The 16954-nt window shown below is 46.9% G+C and overlaps 1 protein-coding gene across 1 annotated transcript in view; it reads right to left on the bottom strand.

The window, feature by feature from the left end:
- Klhl29 (kelch like family member 29) overlaps window positions 1-15842 on the bottom strand; it is a 282109-nt gene extending 266267 nt beyond the window's left edge. Inside the window, exon 1 of the mRNA XM_026391300.2 lies at window positions 15570-15842. The gene's annotated coding sequence lies outside the window, so the exon portion shown is untranslated. The remainder of the gene's footprint in view (window positions 1-15569) is intronic.
- Window positions 15843-16954: the final 1112 nt, after the last annotated feature.

The raw sequence follows: 16954 nt of genomic DNA, 5'->3' as shown, positions 1-16954 counted from the left end.
TCCCCCATCGGCAGGACACGTTAAGTGGAAGCAGACGACAAGGACTCAATAGCAAGCAGCTCTCCATCTCCTCCTTCCCTTCCCATTAACACTCTCCTCTCCCCAGGCTTCTTAGCTTCCCTTTAAAAACAAATCATTTTTGCAGTAGTTGATGAGAAAATGCCCTCTTGTGGGCGTGACAGTGGACCACCTCAGTAGTATCACAGTCATCTGAAAATGTGGTTATACAAGAGAATCCCTTTATTAGATTTAAAGATTCTTTTTAAAGTCTCAAACCTCAACCCTTTGTTAAAGTGAAAATGCGTTTTCCAAGAGACCGCTAAGCAGTCCTCAATTCACTCCTGCACGTCTAAGTTAGCGGGTTCTGAAGATCTTCAACAGCATCGTCAGAAAGATAATTATTCTCTTTTCTAAACTTCTGTGCAATTTGATAATGACTGGGTGACTTTTTTCCCCCCCTAATCATCACCCAGAATCTGCCTCCTTTCTGCTCCCAGGAACCCATCACCTGAGATTGACGGGCAGCAATTGAAAATAATAAAATTATGTAAGATGAGCTTGTAATCACCTGCATTTCACAGGAAGCAAAATGCATTTCGCTCTGGCGGAGGTACAGAAAGTTTCTTCCTCATTTTAAATCTGTATCAGAGGTAAAGCCTTCTATTAAAACACAATTCTCTGTACGCTTACAGCCTCTGGCAGACTGCCAAGGGGACTATCATGGAGCTATTGCTGCAGAGGAGCAGGCCATCAAAGGCATCGAGGATGCTCCTGAGAAAGACGATGCCAAGGCTTCCGAATTCTTGGGAGGGCTCTGCCCACACCTTCTCCCAGTTCTTCTGGCCTGGCCCCTTTGCAAATAAAAACATATACAGACGTGCACACTCATGCGCATGCACCCCTCCACTTTCTGGGAGGGGCACCAGGAAGGTAAACATCAAGAAAATTCTTCCTTGTCTTTGCACACACACACACATACACACACACACACACACACACACACACACACACACAGAGTTTCATCTTTCCCTGACTTCTGTCTTTTTAAAAGTGTATTATTATTTTCATCAGTATTATTAAATTTCACACTCTGAAGTCCAGGGCCTGGTTAATTGTGGCCTTTTTACTGGATGTAATTTACAGGTACATGCGACCACTTGGGGGCACAGTTATTTGAGAATGGTGTTTCACCCGGCAGGCTTTTACATTTGAAGCCTGGTTTAGCCACTTTTTTTTTTTTAAAAAAAAAAAGAAATCAAAATTGTATTTCAAAGTAGGAATAGTACAAAAATTTTCTATCAGAGCTAATAATAGTTTCTCAGTGTAAGAAATTTTAGAAAATATCAGATACAAACAATATCTTAGAACATATTAATTATAGAATTAGACTTAAAAAACTCCAAGAAGCCCAAGTTGGGGCAGATTTCCGAGAATGTTTTTTTAAGGGCAGTCTGAGATTCATTGTGAGGGACATCTTTTAAAATTCTTTCTTTATTAGTTAATTTATTTTAATTAGGTATATATGACAGCAGAATGCATTTTGATTCATTGTGCACAACTGCAGCACAACTTTTCAGTTCTATGGTTGGACATGATGTAGCGTCGCACCATATGTGCAGTCACACATGTACCTACTGATGTCCATCTCATTCCACCATCTTTCCTGCTCCCCTGCCCCCTTCCCACCCCTCCCTCCTCTTTGCCCCATCAAAGTTTGTGAGGGACATTTTGTATAGGGGATTATGTGAAAACCATTTTGCTCTTCTCCCCCTTTTAAAAACTGGTTGTTTAAAATTTCTTCTATGTTACAACCTACCCTTTTTCTATTTCTGTTAGTATTAATGTGGGCATGTATGCAAACACATATTGCTCTCTCTGGGAGGGGAAAGAAGTAGCAGAATTAACCTTGCTATTAATATTAGGTTTCTTTCCCTGATTAGGTAAATTTTATTTTCCAAAAATGAAAAACACACTGATTATTTTTTAAAAACTGGAAAATTTAAGAGTACAAAGATGACCACTGTTAGTTAACATTATGGTGTATTTTCAGCCTTTTCTCTATGTCCTCTGTTTTTATATGCTTGACATCATATAACATATATTTTTGTCTCTACTTTCTTTTAGTTAACCAAGTTTCCTTCTTAATTAAAAATCATTACCTCAAATGACCAAACTTATGATAAAGTCACTTTAGAAACTTTATTCTCAACCTCCAAAGAAGGTTTTTTTTTTTTTTTAATAATTTTCCTATGGTTTCCTGATCAACAGAACCACCAAAGAACGATGTTGAGGCCAGTGTCCCTGTGGCCAAGCACATATCAGAGAACAGGCTCTCCCTGACACAAGCCAGGCTGTGGGGGTTCAATGGCGGTCAGCCATTGGTGGGGATGGGGGAGACAGAAGGTAACCTAGGAGAGGGAGGGGGAGGGGGAGGGGCCTGGGAGCCAAACAGAGGCTGGGCTTTCATCAGGGACCCCAAGGTTTTAACAACATGAGGTTAGTGTCCTGGAAAGACTCTTATCCGGTGTGGGAAAATGAAGCAAAGTTTATCTTTCCTGGCTCAGATTCAGATGCACAGTCATTTCACGCCCTGGTGCAGGGATCCCTTATCAGGTCACACATTTTAGGAAATCATCACTATTTGCATGTGACAATAGCCAACAGGGCCAGAGAGAAAATGCTATGGGGTTGGCACTCTTCCACCCAGAACAGCTGGAAGCAGCACTGGACTCTCCAGAGACAGTCCCTCACCCAGACTGTCCTTGCACCGTTCCCTGACACTCTTTCATGTGCTGGGTGGTTGGGGTCCAATTCCAGCTCTGCCTAGACATGGCATCCTCTTCTCTGTGCCTCACAGGTTCAAACTGTAAAATGCGCCCAGCGTTGGCCTAGATCTTTATAGGAAAACCAGCAAAGGAATATAAACAAAAGGTGAGGCAATCACTTCCCCCGGGAGCTCACGGTCAGGTCAGCTGGGACTTCCAGGCAGCTGTGAGGCCGTGACATCGGGAGCCCCAACGGTGCCAGGAAATCCCAAGGAGCAAGGGGACTGCCACCTAGGAAGCTAGGAGGACCGGCAGGATCTGAACTGGGTAGAAAAATTCTAGAGCAGGAAAAGGAAAGAGGGGAACTGAGGGTGACATTGGCCACCAGAAAGGAGTTGCTTGGAATTAGTGGGCAGTCCTTCTGCTTAGCAGTGCACCATCCTGCCAGTCCAGCCACTTTAGGGAGATGATTCACTTAGAGAGCAGGTCTTTTCTCCATCCCAGGTCTCCTGTGCCCATAGGTAGGTGGGCAGGACTCATAAGGCCCCGACTTGCTGAGCTGGGCCCTTGAGCTTCAGTTCCAGACTAAAGTCACCAAAATGACTAAATAACATGTCATCCAGCCCCAAGGCTCCAAACCAGAAAGGGAGAAGCAGAGCTGGGGATGTATTTGTAACCCAGAGAGGCTGCTCTACCCTCCCCTGCCCAGGTATCTGGTTAGTTCTGCAGGTGACCTTCTGAGCTTGGGATGGATGGGTGCAGCAGGCTATCATCTCTCAGGGACAGTGACCTCTACAGCCATCTGCCAACTCCCTGTCCCCAGTGCAAAGTCAGCAAGCAGCCTCCTGATGGTGATTTAGCTTCCTGCAGGATGGCCTTCAGGGAAGAAATCTGCTTAATGGCAAAACAAGTGTCTGGTCTACTGGTTGTCATTCTTCCCATGAAAATCAACGAAATGCCTTTATCTGGAGACCATTCACCTCTGGGTTTGCCGTCATCCAATGAGTCGAATAAGAAAGTAGTTGGGGTGAAGAGAAGGGGGATTGATTAGAAAGGGGCTCAGGGAACTTTCTGGAATGATGAAAATGCTTTCTCTCTTGTTTTGGTTACACAGGTACATGTAATTATTACAAATCTTTTGTGAACTGAACATTTAAGTCTGTGGATTTCATTGTACTACCTCAACTATTATAACTTAAATAAATAAATAAATAGATGAATAAATGCCCAGCATGGGGGTGAGATATACAGCAAGGGCCCTATAAGAACTGTTGAATTGTTGAATGCATTTTTTTTTTTGTCCTAAGTGAATTTTACAAAGAAAAATCAGTTGGGGATATGTTTGGAAATGTATTATCTTTTTATTGTGATAAAATACACCTACTATAAAATTTACCATTTTAGCCACTCTTAAATGTATGATTCAGTGGCATTAAGTACACTTACACTGTTGTGTAGCCATCACCACCCTCCATCTCCAGACCATCTTCTTCCCAAACTGAAACACTGTAGCCATTAAACACAAACTCTTTCCTGCAGCCCCTGGCAACCGCCATCTAGCTTCGGTTTCTATGAACTTGACTACGCTAAGTACCTCACAGGAGTGAAATCATACAGGAGTTGCCCTTTTGTGCCTGGTGTATTTCACTTATCCTTATATCCTCAAGGTTCAGAAATGTAGAGGTTTCTTCCTTTACAAGGCTGGATAATATTCTAATGCATGTATGTATAGACTGCACTTTGGTTCTCTGCTCAACCATTGATGGACACTTAAGTGGCTTCCACCTTTGGGCTATCGTGAATACTGTGCTACAAGCCACCCGGACTTCTTTCAGTCCCACCTTTCACTTCTTTGGGGTGTACCTGGATCATGTGGTAACTCTGTTTAGTTTTTTTGAAAACTGCAATAGTATTTCCCATAGAGGGCTGCACCAGCTTGCATCTCCACGAGCAGAGCACAAAGTTTCCTGCTTCCCCATGTCCCTACCAACACTCACTATTTCCTGGTTTTGTTTTTTTGCTCCATTCATTTTCAAATAGTCATTCCAACGGGTATGAAGTGACAGCTTATTGTGGTCTTGATTTGCGTTTTCCTAATAATTAGTAATGTTGAGCATCTTATTCAAGTGTTTATTAACCATTCATATCGTCTTTGGAGAAATATCTATTCAAGTTTTTTGGCCATTTTTTAATTGGTTCATATGTTGCTGAGTCAATGGTTTTCATTGTAACTGTGAAGGTCTGGGAACCAAGTCCGGCTCTCCCTCACACATTCAGTCCCAAGATATAAATCTGATGTCCCTTCTTCTCCGCTCCACCCCCAGTGGCTCATGGGTCACACCCAGCACAGAAGCAAGGGCTAGACAGGCAACCATCTCCTGCTTCTCCTAGGACCAAGGAGCCCAGACCCGGCCCAGGTGTTTACTTCAGAAATCAAAAAATGCTTCTGGAGAGCAGGCATTCTGGGAGGCAAGCAGGAATAAAAACGGCGACAGTTACAGCTCTCAAATTGTGACTTCATCGTTCGGTGAGTGTCCATCCCCTCCTGCAGCCTCCCCCAGGACTCCTCAGAAACACAAACCCCATTTTTCTGTTTTGTTTCATTTTGTTTTGGTGTGTGTTGAGAGTGTTTTCTGCAGAATCAGATGGAAGCTCTAAATTCCTAGGCGGAAATCTGAGCAGGGCCATCCTTCTGAAATCCCCTTGTCACTCAGAGATGTGAGGGACAGCACAAAAGGAGCCGCAGGGTGCTCATCGCAGCCCTCCTCTGGAAACCAGGGCTGTGGCCCTGCCCTCGGATGTGGCCACACAGCAGCAGCACAAGCTGCCCTCTGGATGTGGCTCTGCCTGCAACCTTCCCCTCCTGTGTCCCAGTCCCTGGTCCTTCCAGGTCTCACCACCACGTCCCCTCTCTCCAGACAGCCCCATCCCCTGCATCACCGGACCTCTAAACCTAGGGGTGTCACAGGGAGGTGGCAACTATACAGAGAGAGCCAAACTGACTTCCATGAAACAAGGTTTTCATGAAAATCATTTTTTCTCCCCTGAGGGAAGAAAGAAGAATCACATCTTGGTGGAAAGAGGCCCACGTCTTGAGACACAGTCCAGGAGCTCCTTCTCCCCAGCGTGTTGCCTGGTAGATCCAGACGCTCTGACGCTTTTCCTCGGCACATGGAGGCTTCACCAAGAGCTACGTTCGTTTCACAGTTTGAATATGATTTCAGTTTTGATGATTAAAGCTGGTTGGAACAGCATGAACCGAGTAGATTACAGCAGTCTCTTCACTAGAGGGACCAGCCAGCCACTCACACTGCAGGCAGCTTCCTGGTCTGACCAGCCCAGCTTCCAAATGTGGCACTCGCACTTCCCAAATTTTGTGGCACTTTGTTTTTGTTCAGAAAACCTGTGTGTGGTTTTCTGAGGAAGGTTATTTGATATTTCTTCAAATCACTCCAATAAGCTAGTTCAATGATAAAATAACCTAGCTTTGTCCCAAGAGGCCAGAACAGTGCAGTATTGCAACAAAATGGCCTTTAGATGGACGTGGGTGGGTACACTGCAAGGTTTCTGAGTGAAGACCCTGGGTTGCAAGGGTTAAAACAAAGTGAAGAACCAAAATGGCAATCATGTTCTGGGCAGCAGACACCAGGCAGCTAGCCCTGCAACCAGTGGATTAGACAGGAGTCTGCCCACCTGTTCCCCCAGTGGTGGCAAAGTCACCCTCACTGATGAGGGATTCCAGTCCCTGGTATTCTAAAATCCCTGGCCAGGCTTTGTGAAGACAACTGCATCTATGTTTCCACTGGGCTCTCTACCCCTATCTTTGATGAAGGTTCCAGTTTGGGGTTTTTATTTATTTGCAATCTCTCAAGAACTGAAGTGAGGGCCTCGCCATGCATGGGTAAGGCACAGCTCACACTGTGTACAGCTTTCTTGGTAACTTACCACGTGAGCTCGACACTGCCCGGTCTATGCCTTGTTCACCAAGAGGAGCCCTGGACCATGCTCTTGGCTGCCAAGGCAATGTTAAAGGCAATCCTAGTTTCTAAATGCTCACTCTCAATTTATCTTGGCCCAGACTGGAACAGTGTGGACTGGCACCCGTGTGGGACTGTGCCTGGAGTACCACCGTTTTCTACTCCTCTCTGCTGGCTTGGAGAGACTGGCCCAAGGGGCTGTAGCCGCAGCAGTGTTCACAATGCAGTTCTCTTTGTTCTGAACTGTCTTATAATTTCTCAGGAAATTTCTGACCTATTATTATCCATGGGTTTCCTGGTTAGACTGGGCAGTCCCCAGAGGATCCTGTTAATAAATACCTGACATGTGCCAGGCCCAAGGCTAAAGATAAAGACAGTCCTTGCCCTCATGGATCACAACTCCGGAGATAGTCCAGAAATAACCACTGGTTCCCACAATTCGGCATGTGCTGGCATCGTTTTAATCACTTTGCAAGCAGGAACTGAATTTAATCTTCAAATATTCAACTGTCTTATATTCAAGTGAGCACAGCCTTGGGAACTTTCTGACTACCACGAAGAAAAAAGTCAGTTAGAACTAAGACTTGTCGAGAAACTCAGAATTGAGCTTCTGCTCAGTTTACAAAGACGATGGCAGTAAGTTCTAGTGTGAAGGTATTTGGCATCACACTGACAGGTCTCTGTTTCTTTGCATGTATTTCACACCTTCAGAGAAGATTAGATGGACCTTGACTTCCTATTGTCACCTGTGATAGTGAGCCATGTGGCGAACCCTGGGATTACTCTGTTATTCTAATAAGCAATTTATACACCACATAAAAGGGCATCTGGTTTTCTCCTTCCTCCATGGGCAGTGTGAAGGATAGACTTTTACATCCCCGGCCCATCACCCATGTTAGTGGGTCTGAACTTGAGCAAATGCTTTGTCATCCACAAAATGGGAACGATGCCGCCCAGGTCACAGGGTGAGCCACAGACAAGATGTCACAAGAAAGGGAGTGCTCTTTCCACGGTGTCTTCTCCGTCAACGTGTATTGAATCTATATTCATTTAGAAGCTCCAGGGGCTGGATATGTATCATTAAGGGTCCCCGGGAAGTGAAGTGCAGCTATGGTTTTGATCCCAAAGTGAGTGCCTACAGCTGCAAGATTTGAAAAGAGATGGTAAAAGAGAAAAGTAAAATTGTTTCTTTTTTAAAAATCCAAATTTCCTCTATTCCCCATCACCACTTAATATTACTAAATGACCATAAGGAAAGCATGAATGTTCTAACACCTGAGTCTCTAATCTGGTCTAAGCCTTTGACTAGCGTTTGCTCTTCACAAAACAGAAAGGCAGAGTCTTCCTGCAGGTCTTCCCTCACGGCCTCTGCTCCTCAAACTGCTTCTCAGAGCCTCGCAGGGATGCCTTAAGGACAAGGAAGCCTCGTGTTTGATTTTACTTTCCTGTAGAAATAAGCCAGGGAGGAAGAAAGGGGAGGGGGTGTAGCTGGATGGACAGGTCCACAGGAGAGGCCTGGGCCTGCTCAGGGACAGCAGCCTTCTGCAGCCACCAGCCCTCCCCGGGTACTTCCTGTGCAATTGCTTGGCCACACCGTCATGGTGCCTTTCTGCCGCTGAGTCTGGCTGGACCTGGGTTGCAAGGATTAAAACAGAGAGTGTTCCTGTGGTGTGTGCTCCAGGCTCAGTTCATACTCTCTACCTGTCTCCAGAAACAACTAATGTCAAGAGTGAAAACGGGACAGAAAAGGTTGGCAAATATAGTGTTACTGCCCCTCGGTAGCTGTCTTTGTGATTTCCAAGTGTTTTATTTTTCTTTAAAATGATGCTTCTGTGAAATACCACAAATTTTAAAATCTACTTGGAGAATGACACCTTATAAGTAAGCATGTTCTAAAGACGGACTTGGTGTCGATTCCCCAAAGTGCCACATGGATCCAAGTTATCACTGGAATGGCGCGGCTCCAAGAGAAAAATTAGTCTTCAAAGTCTCAAGTCATAAATCCTAGAAGATTCCATTTAGATTAGTTAGAATTCATCAACAAGCATATTTAATAGAGGGAGCCCCAAATATAGCATCTAAAATTCCACACCATGACAAACCCAGAACATGTAACTACACAGCTACTCAGTGAAAACAAAAATCCATTCAGTAAGCTTTGATGTTTATTACTTGATACCTTCTCTAGGCATAAATGTTTCCAGGCTAACATTTTTACTAAAGAATTCTGGGACCTGACATGTAAAACCAAACAAGTCCAGGTCAGTTTGGGTAGGTCTGAATGCAGCTTTACCCTTTCTACATTGTTTTTAACTCTTGGATTTGCTATTTATTTACTGTGTTGGCTCAGTACAGAAACAGATGCCATTCAAGCATTTAAAGGTTTTTCCTCTTTAGTCTTCCAGGAACCAGAATAAATGGAAGCAGCTGGGTCAATCCAAAAAGTACCATGAATGCTGGTCAGACCTGGTTAATATTCTAAAGTTCACATTCCCTCTCGGAATTATTTTATATAAAGTGTTAATTAGCACTGATAACAAAGTATCTCGTACATAACAGGCAGTGTAAAGTGGTAGATGCACTGAGACCCAGTCTGGAGTATCAGAGAAACACACACACACACACACACACACACACACACACACACACAGTTTGATAAAACTGACGGATCTGTGTTCAAACCCAGCTGTACAATGTGGCTAAATTTGTGGCCTTGGGCCAGTTGATTACCTCTGAGCCTCATCTTCATTTGTAAAGTGTGGATAATCCCTACCTCGCCGCATAGATATGAGGATTAGAGATAATATATGTAAAGTACTAAAATATAGTGGGCAGCCATAACTGGAAGCTATTATTATTATATTATTGGGGCTTGATAAAGGTTTGGTGATTGAATAATAGGTAGATTAGCTGACCTCTAAAATCCATGACAATTCTAAAATTATGATACTAAAAAAGAATTAAAAAGTTCATACATCAAATCAACTGAAGGATAGTTTTAATGGTTGGAATTGTGATGCAAACCTCCTATGCTTTCCAGAATAAGCAGTGATAATGAGACTCATTGAAGACAATATGTATACATACCCTGGCATACCATAAAACATTTGGCAGGCTAGGTGCCCACTGCTGCTGAGATCTCTAGGGGTTGCTGCTTCCCCCTCCACTGATGCTCCCCTAAGCTCTCCTTCCTAATGCCCTTCTCTGGGATGCAGGCTTTACTGGGGTTCCTCCTTCTATCCTCACAACCACCCTGGACAGTACTATTATCAACTTCATTTTCACAAAACCAAGGCCTAGTGAGAAAAAGATATTTCCAAGGTCAAAGTTACTAGGCACCAGGGCTGGTGTTGTAGCTCATTGGTAGCGCACTCACCTAGCAAGCGCCAGGCCCTGGGTTCGATCCTTAGCACCACATAAAAACAAATAAAGGTATTGTGTCCAACTATAACTAAAAATAAATATTAAAAAAAAAAGTTACTAGGCACCAGTAACCGGACCTCAACTCTGACCAGAAGACCCTGCTGTCACCCATTCTGTGATATTACTGCAACACAGGAAAGTCCCGAAGCAAAGCATAAGTGACTGGAGAGACTTGCAAGGCAATGCACACACAGAAAAGGAAGAACAAATTCCAGTAACATCCACTGCATTCATCATTTGATGTCCTGTTTGACTGCATTCCTACCAAGTCTCTTACAACAAAAGACCAGCATTTGTTGGTGTTAAAAGTCAGAATATAGCGATCCCCCTTCTGGGTAGATATCTAAAAGAACTGAAAGCAACATTACTCACAATAGCTGAGAGGTGTAAGCAACCTAAATGTCCATCCATGGATGAATGAATGAACAAAGTGTGGTACATACACACAATGAAATATTATTCAGCCTTTAAAAGGAGGAAGATCCCATTATATGCAATAGCATGTGACGAACCTTGAACACAAGATGCTAAGTGAAATAAGCCAGTCACAAAAAAGACAAATAAGGTGTGATTCCACTTACGCGGGGTATCTATTTCAGACGAATTTATAGAAACAGAAAAGCGAACAGTAGTTGCCAGGTTAGGGGGAGAGGAGAATGGGAGTTGATGTTTATGGAGTCTACTTTAAGTACTGCAAGAGGGAAAAATTCTAGAGACGCATTGCATGGCAATGTGAATAGTACTGCTGAACTGTAGGAGGAAAAATGATTAAGATGGTAAACTTTGTTTTTTTTTTTAATGAGAATTAAAAAAAGAAAGTGGCAGAGTACCTATGAATATGCACATGTATGCTTCGTGTGTCCTAAAATGGGTCACTGATTTAAAAATTTCAAATGTCTGTAATAGAAATTATAACAATGGCCACCTGTGGGGCCAGTGGTAGCCTTTCAACATCGGGGGAACTGTCCTCTCAGCTTAAACCAGATCCCTGGCTGTACCCATGCTCCATGGTTCTTGTTCCAGCTTCTGAGTCATCATCTACCCCTACAGCTCAAGAGCTCCACAGTTGTCTGAACCATTTGAATTTTATGCAGCAGCTAACTGGTCCCGTAAGAAACAAGAATTCCCCACCTTTCCACCCTGAAGGAAATATCTCCAAACAGTGAGGTTCATTTCTCAAAAGAATTCTGTTTCTACTTCCAGCGATAAACTTGCCTCCTCTTAATTTGCAGCCTCAATTTTGCTATTTTCTGACCTCACACTTTGGGAAACTAAGTGTGTATCTGTTGTAGGAAGAACTAAAGACTTTGATTTCAGGATGGTCCAGATCTCATCACTTCTGATCCAAGGTTTAGGTAAAGAATTCTGACACACTTTTGATTCTTAACAAAAATTATTAAGACCATTTCTCAATTGAATTTGCTGCAAATGAAAGTATGATTATGCACCCATTTTTTTTTTTGCATATTAGGAGATGAGCCTAGATTTTTTTGAGCAATAATCAAATGACCAGATCTTCTGTACAAAGTAGAAATATCTTCCCACTTCTAAACATTTACGACTGTATGTACCTAACACAGTAAAAGCTAATAAGAAAGGCCTGGGAATATCTGTTTAATCTGTCCACAAAGAGATTTCTTTTTCTCTAGTTGTCTTATGTGGTAACTGCTTGATTTGTCCTTATCCACAGCAACCAAGGACTGGATTTCTCATTCACGGTGTTTCTTCCTTCTCCCACCCCCAAGTAGGCACTTAGTTGACTGATTATAGAATCACAAGGTTGGTTATAATTCCATTTCTCCATCTGACTTTGAACTTAAGTGTTCCAATTACTTTGCCCGATCCTAATAAGTCAGTAGCGTGCTAATGCTTGCCTTGATATTTCTGAAACATACAGGCTGTGATTAGCATGGGATTGCATCATTAGAAAGCCAAGTTGAAAGCAGATGAGCAAAATTATCACTTGCATTTAAGTAAAACTGTCTGTTCCATGGACATATAATGTTCCTGAGATCCTAGGGACAATATGTGCTGTGACGAAATGTATATTACATTTGGAAAACCTTCTGATATCCCTGAACCTTCTGGCGTTGGTCCTACTAGAAGAGAAAATATCCTAGAAGGTAAGGCCTACTCTAATACACAGCCTTGAAGTCTCACCAAGCCAGACAGAGTAGAGGACACAAAGAATCCTTGAACTATAATGGGGTTAAGAGGAAAAAAAAAGAAGAAGGAAAAACTTATTCCATTATTCCATTCTGCTGGATTGAATTGACGTCACCGGTCCATAAAGCAAGAAGGTTTTACAGTAAACCTGCAGGAAGAAAAAAAAATAATAACCCATGCGAGCGCTCGCGCACGCGCGCGCGCGCGCACACACACACACACACACACATAAAACAAGATGCTAAAAAACTACATTAGCATTGGTGGTATTATTTGACTATCAGAAAAAAATTTAACCCCTTTATATCTGTGTGTATCTGGGAATGTTGTAAACTTTTAGAAACCCTGGGGGCCCGGGGGGGGGGGGAGGAAACACTTTAAACTAGGAATGATTCACAGCCAAATCAATTGATAAACGAAAGGAAAAAAAAGATGGCACAACTGAAATTGATGCCAAAGATTTATAAGGTTGACTAAGTAAACAAAAACGGAATGGATCACCATGGAAATGCATGAATATTGAAATAGGCAAGATTTGAATAGACTAATGATATGCCTCACTTAGACTGACAGGTGTTGATAACAACTGTGACACTCCATCCACACTTCTAACATGTTTATTCCTAGAAAACAGGGGCTAGATTTAAAGGTTCCTTTGGTAATAGCTTATAAGTGAAATACAATTTCTAATCTTAAAGGGACTGATTCAATTCTCATCTACTTGAAAAAAACAAAAAAGATTTTATCCATTTTGTTCCCGGATATGAGGAGCTGCAGTTAGCAGAAGTCATCCTCTTGGGCTCTACTAGTCTTTGTTCCAATAAACCTCTCACAAAACTGAATTCTGGTCTGGCTTATCTCCCACACTGAGTGCTAGAAGTATGACCACCCCTCATTTAGAAACATAATTAAAGAGACACAACACTGAGTTCCCACTCCCCATTACATACTGTTGAAAACCAATAACCCTTAATCTATTTGTTACCATGGCTACCATAGGATATTTTATTTCAGTAAAACTCTAGGTATTTCATTTGGATTGTTGCTCACAAATGAAAGTTGGAGACCTATAAATTCTCATAACTGCACTAGAAATGGAGAGACTGAACAGATTAAAATGTTTCTTGATCATGGACAAATATGGTTTATAAGATGCTTGTGCAAAAAAGTTATTAAAATTGGTCCAATGCATCAACCTATAAACCAATTTAAACATCACCAAATTCATATAGGGTTTGAGGGTACATATGTGAGAAATTCCCTGATTTACAGCAAGGTGATACATCAAATGCACTCCAGAACAATGTATGGGACTGAGACTATATTCTTTGGCAGCACACAGTTCCATATCTTTATAAACACCTATATGGTGTGATTAATCAAATACATGCATTCCAACCAGCCCTTTAAGTATTCACCTATGAATAGGGAACACATTTTCTATAAGTGTCAGGAAGAACAATCTACAAAATTGTTCAACACTCTCCCACTTAAAAAATTAAAAAGTTAGCTTTACAATTCCGCTTTAATTAAAATAATCAGGAATGAGGTGGGCTAATTAAATCTCCGGTTATTCATTCTAAACTGAAATAATTCCTCCAATCTGCCCTCCCAAGGCTAAGACGACCACACGGCTTAGGAAAGAACTCTATAGTGACTAGACAAATGACTTTAAAGAGACCGAAATTAGGATAAATACAGCTGTAATCAGGACAGATCTGTCACTGCAAGAGGAGTCCGAATCCCAGCGTTGCTCAGTTGATAAGGATCTTGAGCCTGCAGCAGTGGAGCATGAATGTCCCCCGAGCTGATGCGTGGAAGTTTCGAGGGCAGCGGCAGCTTGGCAGCTCGGTGTCCTCAACGTCTAGTCCCTCCAGCGATGAGGTCTCGTCTAATGCTACATAAATACCTGCTTCCACGATTTGCCTGGGGCGCGCCACGGCGCAAGCACCACAGGGAGAGAGGAGAATGTTCGAAGAGTGTCACGGCTGGCAGCAGCGGCAGCTCTTCACCCATCAGCATCCCTGGGGACCCACAGGAGAACCTGCCAACTGACCGCGTCTGCCGTTCAGTTCCAGAGCCCAGGGACGACAACTGGCTTCTCAGCAGGAGGACCTAGGCATCTGAGACTCGCGCTTTGCCACCACCCCCTCCGCGGAGACGGCTGGCCGCAGGCAGGCAGCGCGTCCCCGCCTTCCCCAGCCAACGCAGACCCGACCTGCTCTGGTAGCCGCCTCGGACCTCCCCAGCTCTTGGCTCCGCGCTCGGGCTAGAGGCGAGCATGCCTCTCCCTTGGGGCCCGGGGCCGATGCTGCCCAGCGCGGCCACCGGCGCGCGACCGCAAATAACCCTCGAGCTCTCTGCCTGCTCCAGGCGACGGAGATCGGGACGTGAGCCTGTGGCCAGCCCGCATCCCCCGCTGCAGTCGGGGCACGGGTCCACACTCCCACACTACGCATCTCCTGGTCCACTATCCCATACATAAACAACCCCTCCCTACCCGACACCACCTTCTCGCCCCTCGCCACCCCCGAAGCTATCCTTTCCGCACGACCCCCACCCCCCGCAACACGCTGGCAAGGTGTCGGGGGAAGTGTATCTGTGTGTGTGTGTGGAAGGGGTTACAACAAAATCTGTGCGGGTTCCCTCTCCACGGTTTTCAAGCTCTTCTACCTCCAAAGTTACTTGGGATCCAGTGAAGAAACCCGGTTCCCCAATGTGAGGTCTGAGGACGCGAGGGGGCAGAAACCCCCACCTGTCTTCTCGCTGCACAGCGGCGCGAATCTCCCCAAAGGGCAGAACGCGCGGCCACCCCAGGGACCAGCCCTCCACTGTCTCTTGGCCCCCAGCCCGGCCGGGGCCCAGGGCCGTGCAGGGGGAGGTGGCCAAGAGAGGGGCGCGCGCTGCCGGGCCCAGCCGGGGGCTGCCGGGGCCGGGGGTCCCACTCCCTTCCAGTATCTCCCACTGCCGAGACAGTACCCCCAGGCAGCCCCCTGCATACACACCCGGGGGCAGGAAGTTTTTCCCCCCTTTTTTCCCCTCTGGAGCAGCGCAGGCGCAAGGGCTCCTGCAGCCTTGAGAGTCCAGACGCGGGAGGCTCCTGCCGCCGCTGCCAGAGCCCAGCCAAGCGTTCCGGGTTCCGGGGCCCCGTTCCCAAGCCCGACCCGGCCCGAGCAACCGCCAGGACCCTGGGGCCCCGCGCCGCATCCTTGGAGCCCCAGTCTGGCCCGACTCTTACCTGCGGCCGCGCCGCTCCGGCCCCGGCCCGACGAGCAGAGATCCCGGGGTCGCGGGTGGGCGCAGGAGGGCTGATGGATAGGGGACGGCGCCGGCGGGTAGCGGTAGCTGGGGCCGCTCGCGTCCTGGCCGAAAGAAACGGATCCAGGTCCACCTCCTCGCGTTCCTGCTCTCCTTCTTCTCTCCCTTTTCCTCCTCCTCCTCCGCCGCCGCCTCCCGGCAGCCCAGGGAGGATGCCTGGGAGAGGGAAGTCGGTCCTTCTGCCTGTCAGCCTGTGCGGCTATGCGCGGTGCGGCGCGGCTCTCATCGAGGCGGCGGCGGCGGCGGCGGCTCCGGCAGCATCGCCCCCGCCCTCTCCCCGCAGCCGCGGCGGCCGCGGGGCTGGGGCTGGCTCCGGGCTCGGGGCTCGGGCTCCGGGCGGGGGCTGCGCTCAGGCGCGGCGATCGCCGGGGCTGCGGGCGGGCGCTGCGGAGCCGGGGCCGGGGCTGGAGCTGCGGCGAGATCCGCGGTGGCGGGGACGGCGGCGGCGGCGCGGGGGTTGGCGCGGCCGCGGCGCGGGGACCATGCTCCCTTCTGGCTCGCTCCGCTCCGGGTACCGTCTGCTTTAGCTGCGAGGGAGGCGGGCTTCGGCGCGCAGCCAGGGGCGGGCGGAGCCAATCACGGGCGCCCGAGTGGGCGGGGGCGGAGGGTGGGGGAGGCGGGGCGCCCCCGGCCAGGCACCGCGCGCGGCTCCCCGGGCCCCAGGGATCCCCGGCAGCGGCGCGCCGGGCCGGGGCGGAGTGCCAGCGGGTGTGTCCATCAGTCCGTCCGCCGCTCCCGCCCCCTGCGGTGGCTCCCGGCTCGCCGGGCTCCGCGGCCGCGCCCGACAGACGCACAGCGCGTGGCCGCGACTGCTGGGCCCGGGCCTCGGGCTCCCCCGGCCCAGGGTTGGAGGACCGGGACCAAAGCGAGCTCCCGGTCTGCTCTCAACACCTGAGGAAACCGGCAGAAAAGTTTGAGAAAGAAAAGTCCAATCTTCTTTCCGCTTCCTCCCTCCCTGTGACACCGCAGCCGAGGGAAGGAGCAGGAACCGTTTATCTCTGAAGGACCACAGCTAGGCTCGCCAGTCCTGTCCCCCAGCCCTGGGTGTCAGCCCGGACTCCTCAGTGTACAAGAACTTTCCTGTTCACATCGACCCTCCTGCAGGGCCACAGCTCCACTCAGGCCCACTAGTGTCTCCTGCCTACACTGACACTCCACCCACCCGAGCTGGCTCTCTGTCTGTCTCCACCGCCTTTTACCTGTCCCTCTACACATGCTGCTCAATCCTAAGAGGAAAGTTTGGTTGGAGGCCTGTGGCCACCCCCGCTAAGGGATTTTCCACTAAGAGAGAACATTTCCTTTCCG

This window comes from Urocitellus parryii, chromosome 12 (genome assembly GCF_045843805.1).
Source record: "Urocitellus parryii isolate mUroPar1 chromosome 12, mUroPar1.hap1, whole genome shotgun sequence".
Taxonomy (NCBI): domain Eukaryota; kingdom Metazoa; phylum Chordata; class Mammalia; order Rodentia; family Sciuridae; genus Urocitellus; species Urocitellus parryii.
Note: the sequence above shows the minus strand (reverse complement) of the source record. Positions and strands in the feature narration are given on the sequence as shown.